The 17,864-nt window shown below is 42.5% G+C and overlaps 1 protein-coding gene across 1 annotated transcript in view; it reads right to left on the bottom strand.

Moving 5' to 3' along the window:
• Positions 1-17,864, bottom strand: part of LOC122789450 (heparan sulfate glucosamine 3-O-sulfotransferase 1-like) — a 960,978-nt gene that overhangs the window by 573,142 nt on the left and 369,972 nt on the right. Inside the window, exon 2 of the mRNA XM_044056913.1 lies at positions 16,211-16,325. The gene's annotated coding sequence lies outside the window, so the exon portion shown is untranslated. The remainder of the gene's footprint in view (positions 1-16,210; positions 16,326-17,864) is intronic.

Genomic DNA, 17,864 nt, shown 5'->3' with positions numbered 1-17,864 from the left:
CCTACAAAGGGGAAGGAGGGAGGGTAAATTGGACTGCAGCAATGTGGATCTTCGAACATCTACATTTATGGTAGGTACAAAACTGTACTATGTTCTTCATCTCACATTGCTGCAGTCCTTACACTTGGGTAGAATCCCAAAGCAAAGGTAAGGGAGGATGGCAATACTATAAAGCAGAAGGAGCTGCTAAAATGCCCTGTAAAATAGCAGTGGCAAAACCAGCCCTAGATTTAGAGTAAAGTGGAAGGTGGTAATGCTTAGAGAAAGTATGCACTGAACTCCAAGTAGCTGCCTCCAAAATATCTTTAGTTGCCACCCCCCTTAAAAAGGCTGTAGAAGTGGCAGTAGCCCTAGTGGAATGAGGCCTAATCCCAGCTGGAATCTCCTTACCATGATGGGAATAACAGAAAGCAATACAAGACCCAATCCACTTAGAAATAGTTTGTTTTGACACAGGCTTGCCCTGAGAACCCAAAGCAAATGAAACAAATAACTGCTGAGACTGCCTGAACCCTTTAGTTCTGCTTAAATAATATCGCAACTGCCTGTGTATATCCAAAGTGTGCAAAATCTTTTCCCCTTTATTTTGGGGTTTGCATAAAAGTAGGCAAATGAATAGTTTGGTTTAAAGCCACACTAGAAACCACTTTAGGCATAAAGGAAGGATTAGTACGATACCCTATCCTTATGGAAAATTAAGAAAGGCTCAACTGCCATAAGGGCCTGTAATTCAGAAACCCTTCTCGCAGAGGTAATGGCCAACAAAAAAGCAGTCTTCCATGATAAATATTTCAACTCGGCAGTAGCTGCAGGCTCAAAAGGTTGTAGAGTGAGTTTCTCCAACACAAAATTGAGATCCCAAGCAGGAGTAGGAGCTCTACGTGGGGGTCTTATATTCTTTGCCCCTCTAAGGAATTGCTTAAACAAAGGATGAGAAAATAATGGTGGGTCACAGTCATAGTGAGCAGAAATTGCTGCAGCATGAACCTTAATAGAAGAGAAGGACAAACCTTTGTCCAGTAACTCAGCAAGATATTGAAGAGCCACACTTAAATTAGGCTTAGAAACATCAAATTCCTTTGCTGCACTCCAAAATAAAAATCTCTTCCATTTATCTGCGTACACTTTCCTTGTACTAGGCCTTCTGGCCTCCAAAATAATATTCAAAACTTGCTGTGGAAGCTGAGACCCTCCAGGGTTTAAAACAGAATATGCCAGGCTGTTAGGTGAAGAGAGTGAAGTTTGACATTGAGTAAATGACTGTTCTCCTGAGACAGCAGGTGTGGAATCGAAGGCAAAGGCCGTGGAGGCTCCCGTACCAGACTTCTCAGTAATGGGTACCAGTGCTGTCGAGGCCAATCTGGAGCTATTAAAATCATCTTTGGCTTGTCCTGTCTGACCTTTAGGAGTACATTTGGGAGGAGAGGCAGAGGTGGAAAGGCATACACATGAAGATTGCTCCAATTGAAAGAAAGAGCATCCACTTTCCAAGCTGTGGGATGAAACCTTTTTGTGCAAAACTTTGGCAGCTGGTAGTTTAGTGGAGAAGCGAACAGATCTATGTCTGGAGTTCCCCATGACACTGTCAATTTCTGAAATACATGAGGATCCAATTTCCACTCGTGGGGATCCATAATTGCCTGCTCAACACATCTGCTAAGGAGTTCTGTGCTCCCGGCAGAAACCTTGCCTGAAGATTTAGCTGTAAACTGAGAGCAGTCTCCCACAAAATCATTGCTTGTCTGCATAGAGGATAAGAATGTGTTCCCCCTTGCTTGTTGATGTACCACATGACAGTTGTGTTGTCTGTTAGAACCAACACACGCCCTGGAAGAAGTAAATCCTTGAAAGCTATTAATGCAAATTGGACTGCTAACATCTCCTTCAAGTTGATATGTAGATGTTGTAGTCTGGCAGGCCACGTGTCTTGTATCCACTTTCCATTTAGATGAGCTCCCCAAGCTTTGTCTGAGGCATCTGTCGTTAGAATCTGACTCGCCTCTGGCCGGGTCACAGAGAGTCCCTTGTTTAGGTGACATTCCTGAGCCCACCACAAAAATTCCTTTTGAATGCAAGGTATTATCTGAATGACAGTGTCCATATCTTGGCAGTGCTGTGTCCATACATTTTTGAGATACCATTGTAGCTTCCTCATATGCAGTTTGGCATTGGGAAGCACCAGAATACAAGATGCCATGAACCCCAAGGCTTGAAGGACTGTCCTTGCAGTCAGCCTGGACTGATGAGACAATTGATGGAAGTAAAGGGAAAGATTCCTTTGTTTGTCCGGGGTCAAAAGGCCATCTGGGATGCTGTATTCAGTCTCACACCCAGAAAGCACATGTCCTGAGAGGGTACTAGACTGGACTTTATTTCGTTCACAGAATACCCCAGGCATCTTAGCACTGCTATCACATATTGCAAATGATGAAGAAGTTCGTCCCTTCCTTGGGCCAGAATCAGGCAATCGTCCAAATAAGGATAGATCTGTATTCCTTTTAGCCTGAAGAAAGCTATCACTGGAGCCAGAACCTTCGTGAACACTCTGGGTGCAGTAGATAAGCCAAAGGGCAATGCAGAGAACTGATAATGAGAAGTCCCAGCTCGAAAACGCAGATACTTCCTGCAACTTAGCCTGATAGGAACATGAAGGTAAGCCTCCTTGAGATCCAGAGTCACCATCCAGTGATCTTTGCCCAGCAGAGGTAAAAGCTGTTGTAACGTCAACATTTTGAACTTGGGAATGTCCAGATAAGTGTTGAGGATAGATAAATCCAAAATTGGTCTCCACGTGTTCCCCTTCTTTGGTACTAGGAACAGGCGAGAATAAAATCCTAGGCCCACTTCTGGCAGAGGGACTGGCTGTATGGCTCCTATTTGAAGCAGCAGAGAAATGTGTTTGTGAGCCTCTATTCTTTGCTGAGGAGGAAAGTCTGGCATGCCTTTGAAAGGAGGTAAGGTATGGAAATAAAACTTGTAGCCTCGGTGTATAATATCCAATACCCATCTGTCCTGGGTAATTAAACTCCAATTTTCTTTGAAGAGTGCCAACCTTCCTCCCAAAGGAGCTGCCAGACAAGAAGGCTCTGGCAGCTGAAAAGGTAGGTCATTGGGCCTGTTTACGAAAGGACTGGCCCCTGCCCTCACCCGAAGACTGTGCAGGTGAACTCCCTGTTCTAGGTCTGAAAGAGCCCTGAGCTCTGCCCCTACCACGTCTAGATCTTCCCCTAGACTGTGAATCATAAGAAGGGTACGTCCACCCCTTAGCAGGCCAATTCCTGCTAAATTTCGGAGGCTGAACCTGCAAAAAATCTTTAACAGCCTGCATAGACTTAGCCTTGTCTTCCATTTTCTTTAAGACTGCCTCCACCGGTGACCCAAACAACACATCAGACTGTAAAGGAGCATCTAAAATCCTTGTCTTAACATGGTCAGATAAATTCTGATCCCTCAGCCAGGCGTGCCTGCGAAGAACTGACCCAGTGGCAGCCACCCTAGACGAGGCCTGTACAGCATCAAAACCACATTGTAAAGAATGCTTACCCACCTGTTCAGAAACATGTACCAAATCTTGTAATTCTTTACACTCAATGCCTTCTGCCAGAGCATCTACCTTAGACTTCAATTGAGAAAGAAGATAGTTTTGATATTTCAACATGTGAAACTGGCAATTCAAAGCCCTCATAGCTAAGGTGGAAGAAGTATAGACTTTCTTTCCCCATCTATCCAAAGCTCTGGTCTCTTTATCTGGAGGAACTGGATTTTTTACAACAGAGGCCTTGACGCCCTTAGGTCCCTGACTAACAGTTTCTGGGTCCGCCCTAGGACTCTTATAGAGATATTTATGAGCTTCAGGCACCCTGTAATACCTGTCCGGTTTAACAGGAGCAGGAGGCAAAGAATCAGGATTAAGTGAAGCCTCTGCAAACACATCTTCCACAACATCCAGAACAGGTGGTATAGCCAAAGGCCTATGCTGGGGTAAAAGCAAAAATTCCCTAAGCCTTTTCCTGGAATCAGGGAAGTCCTGACCTTCCCACTTAAAATGTTCCCTCATGGAATGAAGAGTCTCTGAAAAAGAAAAATCCTCTGGAGGAGAAGCAGAAGGAGTAGAATCATCCATATCAGAATCAGAATAGGGAGAATACACCTGCAAGTCTTCAGCCGAAGACTCTGAAACATCCGAAGCCTGCTCAAAACTCCCCAACTCTGGTTCCACCCTAGGCCTCTTATCAGGAGGGGGCAAAGAACCTCTAATCAAAGTAATTAAATCTTCTGCCATTTTAAGCATGTGCTTCTTGGGCACAGATCCTGATGAACTAGGAGTGACACCAACAGAAGCTAAACCTGGCCTGCCTCTGGGAGAAGCCTTGGAAACAGAAGGAGAGGGCCTAACCCCCCTAGGAAGGGAGGGGAGTACAGTAACCTGGGAAGCCCCTTCAGCCTGACCTGCCTCCAGAGAGGCCACATCCTGCAATATCAAAGTCTCCCCCTGGGACTCCAGAGAAGCCTCCGGCGGAACCACCGGTTCCACTGACGCCTCTATAGAACTGGCGTCCGGTACGGACGACTCTTCTTGCCTGGGTTTAGCTGCTTTGTCTTTGCGCTTCTTCGAAGAAGCGTCGGAGCATCCGACGGCATATTATAATTGCACCGCTTCCCGAAGACCAACCTGGCACAATCTAACCTTCGCTTAATAGTACGCTTATTGAACCTAGCACAAAAGCGACACCCAACAACGTCGTGCTCAGGCCCCAAACAAGGAATACACAAAGTATGATAATCTCTATGCGGTATCTGTTTCCCACAAGAAATACAGTTATTCACTTTTTCTGGCATCCGGTAAACCACTGAGGCAAGAAAAAACTAAAATATTCCCCAACGGGGTACTTAGCCAACTTTGACTCGGTCTGAAACTCCGAATTCGAAAAATTTCAGAACGCCGAACGGCACTTGCAACGCTGCTTCTGCATCGGACCATGCGGCAAAAAAGACTGAGGATATGACGTCGGTCATGCGCATTTGTACCCTGACGTCCTGATGTCAGTCTTAAGCGCCTTGACCGACGTCAGCCTAATACTTTGATATTCGGGCCGACCGAGGACAGCGGACTACCCAAGTGTAAGGACTGCAGCAATGTGAGATGAAGAACATCTCCTAACGATGTGGACATCCTACAAAAGGGCCTCACTGAAACAGATGCCTAGTGTCAAAGCCATAGCCTCAAGCTCAAAGCCAAAATTTGCATTGTCATCCCCTTTGGTAAAACCTCTGTACCTATGAGCTACCACATAGGTGGTAGTCTACTTAACACCAAAAGTGTGATAGGAGACCTTGGGACATAGGATGACAGTAGTCTCTCCCTTGATACTCACATCGCCACAGCAGTCAGGAAATGTTTCTACATGGCACACCTCATCACAAAAGGTTTCTCATCCAGGAAAAAAGAGGTCTTTGTTCCCCTTTACTCATCACTCATTAGAGCCATTATAGAGTGCAACGCCCCTTTTGGTATGTACCTCACAAGACATCTACAACAACTAGAAAGGCTGCAGAAATACTTCACAAAGAGGATTACTGGCCTCACACAGATGCCCTACGCAGACCGTCTCAAAAAACTCCAGCTTTACTCCGTTGCATATCGCCTGCTCAGAGGTGATCTCTGCCTAACATATAAAGCTATGTCAAACTCAGACCTGTTGGACATGTTCCACTTAAAGAAATCCCAATCCCTCCGAGCTACATGCTCTAGGGACCTAAATCTTGTCATCACAATAAACAGAACATGCTGGAAGGATAGATTCCTGTCCAAGAGGCTTCCCATACTCTGGAACTGGGAAATAGGAAATTCACCCCGGGGATCACCTCAGGGCTCTGCTCGACAGGGGCACATGAAAATAATTTTCTTGGGTGGCGAAAGCCAGGATACCTTTTTGGCTTGGCTTATATAGGCCCTAGGGCCAATAGCCTAGTATCTACCTATGAACCTATAGATGATCTGGCAGCAACTTTATAATGAACATTTTTGAATTTGGTAGTGCAGTACATTTTTCTACATGTGGTCACATGCATGTTGTCGCATATATATTTACTTCATAACATTTTGCACCTTGCTGCATGTTCACTTACTCATCCTGTTGTTGTATTGCCCTTTGAATGTCAGATTCAGAGACATAGTGCATATTGTGGAGTGAATTACATCATGTTAAGTCCTGTGAAATGCTGCCTACAGCTCACAATAGAATAGCAAGTATTCAGAAAAAGGGTTATGTTAATGCACAGCAGTGACTATGTTAATTATTATGTTATATTAATACTTAATGTATAGCTTTTCTCCCCGGGCCTCCACTGAAAATGGACCTGTGTCCAGTCAGACTCTCCCAGTCAACAAATGTAAATAAATAAATAAATAAATAATAACTATGTGATGCACTTTATAAGATATCCAGCTGAGCATTAGCTAATGAATATGAGTTAGGCCGTGAGTCAAAGCAGAGAACAGTTTGCTCCATACTCACTTATTGCAATATTATTGTGAAGATCGGGGTACTGTTCAGTTATCAAACACAAATCCCCTGAATCTGGATAAAGTATCCAACAATAAAAGTATAATGTTCCAAAAAAGCCACCAACTTGTTGGAATACAGACGGCGAAACAACACTTTAATAAAAAAATAGTAAAAATATATAAAACATGTGAGCGCTTTCACAGAGTCCTCTCTGCTTCCTCAGACATACTACAGTAACTGCTGCTCTTGTTTAAATAATGATACATCTGTGTCAAATCCAATCAGTTGACAGTATCTTGAAAATAAAAATTAAAAAGACATATACCATATGTTGTATGTTGTATGTTGTATCTTTCGGCTTTTCCCAGTTAGGGGTCACCACAGTGGAACTCCAGTCCGCTAATGATTGGCAGTAGATTTTTACGTACCGAGTTGCCAGCTCTGATGCACAACCTTCAACGAAGGTACACCCATTCACGCATGTCTCCACACAGAAGACGCTTTAGCTGAGAATCGAACAGGACAATGTCTTACTGTGAGGCGACAACGCTACCGCAAAAGACATACACCATATAAACAATCAAATCATATAAATAATGGACTAAAAATGTATGTAAAAAACTGTAAAAGCTTGATCTATAGAGTTAGATAGTGTTAAAACTGTAGAATATATGTATAGATGTTAAAAGATGTGACTAAACATAATCAATGTTTCAAAACCCTGTTCCTGAGAAAAGGTTTCAGTGAAACCTTACTATTTAGTCCAGGTGGTCTGTCAGCCTGAAATCTAATTATCTATTCTTGTTCTGAGGTTTCGGTCTTATTGCTCATGTTCCCACCTCTTTTATTTTCTTGTATAATGTGTAACACTAGAAATTTGAAGGTGTGTGTGGCTCCCTCCTTTATAACATGCATCGATAATGCACTTGTCTCTTTTTTTATTTTTAATGTCCCTTACATGTTAGCAGCCGATTAGTTTTGCCTACATAGTAGGCTGGGCATTTTGTACAGAGACCAAAATATACAACATTCTTACTATGACAGTTTGTATAAAAGTGTGTATCAATGCTGAACTTTCTAGTTGGGCGTGTATACTGCCCCCCTCCAAATATGAAGGGGCAAGCTGTACACCTTCTACACGGAAAGGTACCTACCTACCTATCAGACCTTGCATATTGGTCTCCATCTAACTTCTTGTAGCACAACTGTCTTTTTAATGACATGTTGTTTTTCAGTTACATTGCATTTATCAAAGCAGAAATACATCATTGCATGATGTTTACTAAACTACCAATGCTCAAGAAGCAACACAGTGGGATGGAAAGCAGAGTCACAAATCTGAACTGTACTGTTCTGCACTCCAAATATTGAATGCAGCAGATCATATTTTATAAATGCTGGATGTTGCATTCTCATCTCTGAAGCCTATAAAGTCAGTTAAAGCTGTTTGTTAGCACTTCTGACTGCATATAGGTTCATAGGTAGGTACTAGGCTATCTGCCCTAGGGCATTTATAAGCCTAGCCAGAGTGTGCCACCTTTCGCCTCCCCATTGATTAATTAACTGAGCCTCTGTCAAGAAGAGCCAATGAAGTGATCCCAGGACTGTATTTTCTGTTACCCATCCACTTGTCAAGGTTTCTCTTGAAGAGTGTTATTGAGGGGCTTTGCCTAATGTAGTTAGGAATTTTGTTCCAAAGCATGGGGAGTCTCTGTGACAAGAATCTATCCCTCCAGCATGTTCTATTTATTGTTGTGGCAAGGGTCAGCTCACTAGAGCGAGTGGCTCACAGTGACTTGGATTTCTTTAGGTGGAGCATGTCCATCAATTCTGAGTTGGACATGGCTTTGTAAGTAAGGTAGAGATCACCTCTGAGTAAGCGATATGCCACTGAGTACAGCCAGAGTTTTTCCAGTCGGGCTGCATAGGACACATGTTTGAGGCCAGTAATCCTCTTTGTGAGGTACTTTTGTGGTCTTTCCAGCTGATGGAAGTGTCTTGTGAGGTACATCCCAAATGGGGCATTGTACTCTATGATGGGTCTGATGAGTGACAAGTAGAGGGGCACTATAACCTCTTTATTTCTAGAGGTGAACCCTTTAGTAATTAGATGGGCTACATAGAAGGATTTCCTAACTACTTTGGCAATATGATTGTCAAAGGAGAGATTACTATCTACATGGGTCCCCAGATCTCTTATTACCTCTTCTGTATTAAGGGGGTTGCCACCTATGTGGTAATTCATGGATGTTTTGTTTTTCCCAAATGGGATGACTATGCATTTTTTGGCATTTAGCTTGAGACCATGACTTTGACACCAGGTGTCTGTCTCAGTAAGGCTCTTTTGGAGAATGTCCGTGTCAGCCAGAGAGTCAATTATGGCTCCCAGTTTGCAATCATTGGCAAACTTGGTTAGCCATAGTCCTCCTGTGTTTGCCTGTACTTCTGAGAAGTATATGCCAAATAGTAAGGGTCCCAGGACCGAGCCTTGTGGGACACCACTTGTGACTGGTTTAGAGTTGGACCTGGAGCCCACTATTCTTACCGTGTGAGTTCTGTCTGTAAGCCAGCTGGCAACCCATCTCATGATGTAGGGGTTTATGTTCAGGCTGGTGACTTTTTCTATAATTCCTGAGTGGGGAATAGTGTCAAAAGCCTTGGTGAGGTCAAGGTAGGCTGTGTGAACCACCTTCCCCTTATCTATGGCTTTGGTGACTGTCTCGAAAAAGTCAACCAGGTTTAGTAGGCATGATCTGCCCTTAACAAAGCCGAACTGGGTCGGGTCAAGTGTTTGGAGGTTCCCAATGTCTTTGTTAATGAGTTCCATGATGATGCACTCCATAGACTTGCAGTCCAGGCTTATGGGGCAATAGTTACCAGGGTCAGTTGTGGCCCCTCCTTTGTGGAGCAGAATAACCATTGCTGTGTGCCATTCTATGGGCACATAGCCTGCGGAGAGGCTGAGGTTGAACAGTGCGTTTATGTGGGGGGTTAGTTTGTTTTGTAGTTCGTGCAAGACGCAGCCTGGGACACCATCTGACCCCAGTGACACTGTGCTATTGGCTTTTGAAATGGCTGTTTTCACCTGGGCTTCTGTGATTTCTGGGACACTACACTTTTCCAGTATTGTTGTGTGCCCTTTTGGTGGTGAGAGGGGGGGTCAAGTTTGCACTGAATCTATCTGCCAGGATGTTGGCAATATCAGTAGGTTCAGTATATTTTGTGCTATTTTGCACTAGCTCAGAGCATGTCTGTGAGTTCCCACTTAGGTTCTTGACATAGATAAAGAAGGCTTTGTGATTATCTTTCAAATCCTTGGCTATTTTTCTTTCAAAGTTAGCCTTGCAGGATTTTATGAGGGACCTTAGTTTCTTAATGATACTGATCAGGGATGTCTTTCCTTCTTGGGATTTGCTTTTTTTCCGAACTAGTTTCCTCCTTCTATTTATAGCCTGTTTATGGCAGGGGTCCACCAGACTGGTTTTCTTCTCTTAGAGGAGTGAGTCTTGGTTTTGCTAGGGATCGCACGATCCATGCATCCTTGCAGGTGCTCATAGAGTGCATTTGTAAAGGTTCCTGCATCTTGGACACTGTTATCCTTTAGGGTGTGGGCTGTGAAACTTACCACCTCTGTCTTAAGTAAGGTTAAGTTTGCTACAGAAAAGTTTTTCACTGTAGTTTCCTTGGTTGGGGGTGGTGGTGTGGTGTGGACATCCAGAGTGATTAGTTTATGGTCGGATCTAACCAGTGATGGGTTGACCTCTGGTGTGGAGCACCTGTCGCCCATGTTGGTGATGACCAGGTCCAATATGTTTTCACCTCTGGTAGGGGAGTTTATCAGCTGATCCAGGGCATTTGAATTAATAAATTCCAGGAAGTGCTGGACCTGGGAGTTTGTACTTGAGTAGTTTTCCCAGTTAACGGGAGGGTAATTGAAATCGCCCAATATCAGGGTGTTCAGTAGGACCTTCATGTTTTCCAATGTCTCTGAAAGGTAGAGTGGTGGTCCTGGGTCATGGAGGGTGATCGGTAGAAGGCCACAATTTGCATTGCAGATTTGCTCGATGTTAGTTGCACATGGACGATCTCAAAGGTATCATGCTGTGCCACTAACCTGGAGGTTTAAGTATCCTTGATGAATATGGATACACCCCCTCCTTTTGTGTTTTGGTCCATGTTCTGTGGCCAAAATGTGTGGTATGAGTTGTAGCCCGGTAGTGCTGGGCTGCTCTGTGGAGCCTTGAACCAGGTTTCAGTTACTGCACAGATGTTGACGTTCTTCATACTGAGACGTGCTTCGAGCACGTGCATTTTGAGATTTAAACTCCTGACGTTGAGTAGCATAACCCTCAGTTTTTTATTTGTGCTGTTTATGGAGGTGGGTTTGACTTTTGAGCCTTGCCTATAATGGGCACTACGGGGGCAGCAAGAGCCTTGGCCAGTATTCGAAAGCCTAGGGGTGACGGGTGCAAGCCGTCTCTTTTGAAACAACGAGGCCTGTCGAGCATGTTGTCCCAGACTGACAGACACTGGATCCCGTTTGAGTGACACCAGAAGCTTAGCCAATTGTTGAAATTGATCGTTTTTTCTTTATACTGCGGTATCATTCTTGGTGAGGGCAGGATGCTACTCATGGGTCAGGGTCATACCCACCTGGGCTACATAATCAGAGAGCTCTTCCACGTCTCTTTTCATGTAGTCCAGGGAGGTACATCTCAGGTCATTCACACCAACATGAACAATGACAGAGTCATATTTGTACTTGTTCTGGAGTGACTTGAGTGCTTGTGTTATGTGGCGGATTCTGGCTCCCGACAGGCAACTAACAGTAACCTTCTCCTTGTCCAGCCTAGTGAGTGGGACATCAGTGTGCCTGACTATAGAGTTGCCTATTACTAGTGTGTTAGGTATGTTATTTCACCTTAAGGGTTGTGATTGTGCGGCACACTGATTTTGCGTTTTATATGTTGTCTGGTTTGTGACGGGAGGTGCAGGTTTTTTGGGTGTCTACTTTGGAGGTCTCTGATGCTTTTGCAGGTTTTTATGTAGAGCCTCTGAGTATGATTTTGTGTATTTATGCGTATTTTTTGCCAGTGCTGGCTTAGTATGTCTATGTGAGGCTGGAGGTGTGGTGCAAGTGTTAACCTTCTCCTCATGACTGCCTGTTCCAGTCATGGGTGGAGAGAACTTAGCCTCCAATTTAGCTATATAATTGCATCTCTCGCATATGTTACTGTTTTGTGGTAGGAGGAGAGGGTTGTCTGTGTACATGAGGCAGTTGTAACATTGCCTCAGGATACCCAGGTTCACCAGCTGGACTGGAGAGTATACCTGAAATTGCCCTTTGGTCATGCCAATGGGCATAATGGCGATGGCATAATGGTTAAGGTGTTTGCCTTACAAACAGAAGGTGCAGGGTTTGATTCTCACATGGGGGAAGTGGCTAGGCTTAAAATGGCCTGCAAAGGCAGTTAGCTTAGTACCAACCTATGAACCTATGAACCTATGAATAGTAGGATGAGCTGCTTAGTCGCTTGGTTGGTGAGGGGTGAATAATGAGCCTTGCCCTGCTGGGCAATCAAATGTCTGGGTATATTAGTGCTTGCTATTAGATCTGAGAAAGTGCTGGACTGTAGGATACTTTTTAAGTGCTTAGTTTGAGAGTTAGACTACTTTCAAGGGAAAAACTGAAGGGGAGACTTGGTGGAGCCGGGAATAATTTAGCTCTAGCTAACCGGTGCTGCCCAGATGTGCAAAACTGTGCAAACATGGTTTTTACAGCAGGGAAATGAAAGAGATAGAAATTAGCCCAAATGGCCTATAAACTACTAACTTCTGGGCTGAAACCACTCCTCCAGGGACAGATGGCTGCTCAAGGCTCCCTTTCTCACAGGTGAACAGAGAAACCTCCTTCTATCCAAGTAAGGTATGGGCAACTCAGAAACTTGTAACACAGCCCTGAATTCAGCACTAGCCTGAAAACTGGCCTATACTAGCTTAGGGAAACAAGGAAAATTTTTTGAAAAGATAAGGCAAAAACAGTAAAAAATGCACGTAAAACAGCTTTAAATGACTACAAACAGTAGAAAATACACTTAAAACAGCTTTAAATGACTATAAACAGTACAAAATACACTTAAAACAGCTTTAGATGATTACAAGCAATCAGAAAAGGCTTTTAAACAAATTACCCAATTAACCAGTAGAAAAAATCTCAAAACTAAGCCCTGTTCATGTAGTCTTTAAACAGACAAGTTCTAACTGCACACTCCTGCCACTGGGGTGCAGGGGAACCTTCTCCAAAAAAGAAGGTCTGGATTAGTGCTCACGTTATACAAACAAAGCTAGATTCAGCAGGCCTGAATCTAGTTTATGCGACAGCAAACAAGGCACACCAATTTCAGTAAGAAACAGTTCAAATATGCAGGCACTATAAACCTTTAACCAGAAATTCCCAGCTCAGAAGGGCAGAGTCCAGCCTCTCCTCCCACAAGAGTGCAGACCACAAACCTTCTTAATGTAAAATAACTGGCCTGAAGCCCAAGTACTTAAACCAGAACTAATACACTTTTAGAATAACAGACACTGAGCCTTCAATCAGCAGTTCCCAACTTAGAAGGATGTAAGCTACCTGTCCTGCCACAACAGTGCAGACCACAAACCTTCTTAATGTAAAACGACTGGTCTAAAGCCGAAGTGCTTAAACCAAAAGGCTTAGAATGATAGCTACACTTTAATTGGGTTACTACCAAGCAGTAATAAATAAAATTGAATAGTTTAAAGAAAGCCTGGATTAGTGCTCAAGTTATACAAACAAAGCTAGATTCAGCAGGCCTGGATCTAGTCTATGCTATAGCAAACAAGGCACACCAATTTCAGTAAGAAACAGTTCAAATATGCAGGCACTATAAGCCTTTAACCAGAAATTCCCAGCTCAGAAGGGCAGAGTCCAGCCTCTCCTCCCACAAGAGTGCAGACCACAAACCTTCTTAATGTAAAATAACTGGCCTGAAACCCAAGTGTTTAAACCAGAAATAATACACTTTATAAATAATACACATAATACTGTCCACGCTAGCATTGTTCCAGTATAAGCCAACATCCGGTACTAATATGTGCGTTTGAATGACTTGCACTACTGCAGTAAATATCTATGAGTGCTGTAAGTTTTTATCATGTTGCACACCATTTTCTTTTCATGGTAGTTCTTGCTACAGCTCTGCTTATGAATGTCAAATTCTAGTTGAATTCAATGTGTATAAAAGAGCAAACATACTTACCAACTATAAAGTAATGACTCTCATACTTATATACCTTATATAGTAGTACCTTTTACTTTGAAACACAAACTGTTTTCTTTTTCTTATAATTTTAATGAAAATGGTATGAAGAAGGAGATTCAGGTGTGCATTTGTTTGTTATTTTTAAATGTTCAGTATGTAACATTCAAGATTGCTTAACTGAGGAACAAAATATACATTAAAAACTTCAGAGTCGAAAAGTTTTTTTCATGTAGAGTGAACTAAACAGGCCAAAATAAGTCAATGATTCACTATTTAATAATAAATGTTTGTCACTGGTTGACAGCATTGGAGGGTATAAGGAAGTTATGGTTATCATTACTAGACATTTGTTAAACAGTTCTTTTCTTGAGAAACTGAATTAAAAATGCTTTTTCGAAGTATCAATTTTCTGACAATAGTATGATGGAACTCAAGGCTTAAGGCTGGCAAGAAGTGGGATTGTCAGAGAGATGAAGAAAGTAGACAGGGGTATAAGGAGATGAGGAGCATGGCGAAGAGAGAGGTGGAAAAGGCTAAGGATAAGGCATATGGAGAGTTGTATGAAAGGTTGGACACTAAAGAGGGAGAAAAAGACCTGTACCGATCAGCTAGACAGGGGGACCGAGCTGGCAAAGATGTGCAGCAGGTAAGGGTGATGAAGGACAGTGAGGGAAATATACTCACAAGGGAGGAGAGTGTTGAGCAGATGGAAAGAGTACTTTGAGGGACTGATTAATGAAGCGAATGAGAGAGAGAGAAGGTTGGATGCTGTGGGGATAGTGAATCAGGAAGTGAAACAGATTAGCAAAGAGGAAGTACAGACAGCTATGAAGAGGATGAAGAATGGAAAGGCTGTTGGTCCAGATGACATACCAGTGGAAGCATGGAGGTGCTTAGGAGAAATGGCAGTGGAGTTTTTAACCAGATTATTTAATGAAATCTTGAAAAGTCAGAGGATGCCTGAGGAGTGGAGAAAAAGCATTTTGGTACCTATTTTTAAAAATAAGGGTGATGTACACAGCTGTAGTAACTACAGAGGGATAAAACTGATAAGTCACAGCTTGAAGTTATGGGAAAGAGTGGTAGAAGCTAGCTTAAGAAGGGAGGTGATGATTAGTGATCAGCAGTATGGTTTCATGCTGGGAAGGAGCACTACAAATGCCATGTTTGCTCTGAGAGTGTTGATGGAGAAATATAGAGAAGGTCAGAAGGAGCTGCATTGTGTCTTTGGGGACTTGGAGAAAGCATATAATAGGATGCCTAGAGAGGAGTTGTGGTATTGTATGAGGAAGTCAGGAGTGGCAGAGAAGTATGTAAGAGTGGTACAGGATATGTACAAGGGTAGTGTGATAGTGGTGAAGTCTGCAGTGGGAGTGACAGATGCATTTAAAGTGGAGGTAGAATTACATCAAGGATCAGCTCTGAGCCCTTTCTTATTTGCAATGGTGATGGACAGGTTGACAGATGAGATCAGACAGGAGGCCCCATGGACTATGATGTTTGCAGATGACATTGTAATCTGTAGTGAGAGTAGGGGCCAGGTTGAGTAGACCCTGGAGAGGTGGAGATATGCTCTAGAGACGAGAGGAATGAAGGTCAGCAGGACTAAGACAGAATATGTGTGTGTGAATGAGAGGTAGGACAGAAGAATGGTGAGGATGCAGGGAGTAGATTTGGCGAAGGTGGATGAGTTTAAGTACTTGGGATCAAAAGTTCAGAGTAATTGTGAGTGTGGAAGAGAGGTGAAGAAAGTACAGGCAGGATGGAGTGGGTGGAGAAGAGTGTTAGGAGTTATTTGTGACAGACGGGTACCAGTAAGTGTGAAAGGGAAGGTCTACAAGAGGGTAGTGAGACCAGCTATGTTGTATGGGTTAGAGACGGTGGCATTGACAAAAAGGCAGGAGTCACAGCTGGAAGTGGCACAGTTAAAGATGTTAAGATTTGCGTTGGGTGTGACAAGGATGGACAGGATTAGGAATCAGTATATTAGAGGATCAGCTCAGGTTGGACGGTTTGAAGACAAAGTCAGAGAGGCGAGATTGCATTGGTTTGGATGTGCTGAGCAGTGATGATGGGTATATTTGGAAAAGGATGCTAAGGATGGAGCTGCCAGGCAAGAGGAAAAGAGGAGGGCCTAAGATAAGGTTTATGGATGTGGTGAGAGAGTACATGCAGGTGGTTGGTGTGACAGAGCAAGATGCAGAGGAGAGGAAGAAATGGAAACAGATGATCCGCTGTGGTGACCCCTAACGGGAACAGCTGAAAGCGAAGAAGAGTATGAAGGAACTGAAGATATTTAACGTTATTATCTATGTGAAATAACGAGTATATAAGCAGAGAAACAGATGACTCTACACTGCTTACTTGTCACAAATACAGAGGATTGTACAGTAACCATTAAAAAGACTTTATTCTCACCTGCTAAGTATTTGAGATGCAGAAATCATGTCATGAATGCAGAGGCTCGAGAAAAATCTGGAGTGCTGGTACTGGCTTTGTTCTTGTTAGTAGTCATGGTAATAGCAGATGACATCTGAAGAATAAACCAAAAGAGCATGTAAACAGATTGTGCACTGACTGCATTATCATCTCTGTAAAGTTACCATCAATGTAGAGTATGAACATGGAAAAGCAGGATTCCATTATGAAGTACCAATAATTTTTATTACACATAAATAAGAGTGTACATTCCAAGGTTGAATTTATCACATCTGCTATAGCAATGAGGAGAGTTCTTATCTTTTTCAAAAACAGAAAATGGAAGCCTAATCTGTAAAAATATGGTACACAAATAAACACAATTGTCTTTCCTCTAAACAACACAGCTACCATTCTAGGTCACTTATTCTAACTACAGAGCCATTAAGGAAAAAAATGGCATTTAAATGTGCCTTATCAGTCACAGATTGCCAGCATCACACCTAAAATAAATAAGGTTGCCAGGAGTTTAATACAAAAGCAAAGCTTTCAAGCTTACTTTTCAGATACAAATTAACTCACTTATTGTTTTCTTATTACAAATTAGTTGTCTTTCCCCTTTAACCAAACCCTGAGTGCTACAAAGAAAGAAAATATTTTCAGCTCATTCTTGTTTTCCGTCAGTATTTCATTTTGCATTTGTTTCTACACTGTATTCTCTGTAAAAGTGCATGTTTCTTCTGTTGTTTTGTTACAGCATTTTTGCATTGTATACAGTGTTTTGTTGAGGCAAGTCAGTGATTAGGAGAAGAAAAAGTCAGTATCAAAAACTCTTAATTCTAGTTGCAATATACAAACTCTGAATGCATCAGAAACCACCTCAGCCCAAGCAACACCTTTTTATCACAGGGGTCTGATTTCTCACACTTGAACACTGAATTACAGTTGTTACTTTGCAAAGAACAATCAACTCAGCTAAGTTTTCAAGCCTTTCATTAAAACATTCCTCAAATTGTTGCATCAGAGATGGCCGCTAATGAAAATCAAACGAAGCAAAGTAATTAAAAATGCAGATTAATGCTGACAGTCAAAAGTGGGCAGTGACAGTAATGTTTGTAAGCCAATGAGAAAGAAAACGATTTTTTCATCACAGGGATTTCTGACTGTACCTGTAAAATAGAGTTACCACCTGTCCCACTTTGCGAGGGACAGTCCCTCTTTGGGCAGTTGTGTCCTGACAAAAAATTTTAAAAATGGCAAATGTTCTGAGATCTTAGGACAAAATTATTTCCTATATTTTATGTAATAGTTGCATAAAACAGTTATTCTGTATCTAAAATACCTAAATGTTATAAGAAACAGAATACGCAACTAAAATGCTACAAGAATAAGCTTTTATTTAGTCAAAAAAGTCAAGTTCTAACCTTTGTACTGACTGTGGGTATGTGTCGGCCTGTAAAATCTGATGTCTGTACCAAAAATGTCCCACTTTGGCCATTTGAAAAGGTGGCAACCCTACTCTAAAATGACACCAGGAAGGCAAAGGCCTTCACAGTAAAACAAAATAATTTTGGGGTATAGCAAGTTTGAAAATAATAATTTACTACTTACTTTGATACAGACATTAGTAAATCAGAACAAGACATGCTGAAAA

This window comes from Protopterus annectens, chromosome 14.part0, assembly GCF_019279795.1.
Source record: "Protopterus annectens isolate FY-2018-M chromosome 14.part0, PAN1.0, whole genome shotgun sequence".
Lineage (NCBI taxonomy): Eukaryota > Metazoa > Chordata > Ceratodontiformes > Protopteridae > Protopterus > Protopterus annectens.
Note: the sequence above shows the minus strand (reverse complement) of the source record. Positions and strands in the feature narration are given on the sequence as shown.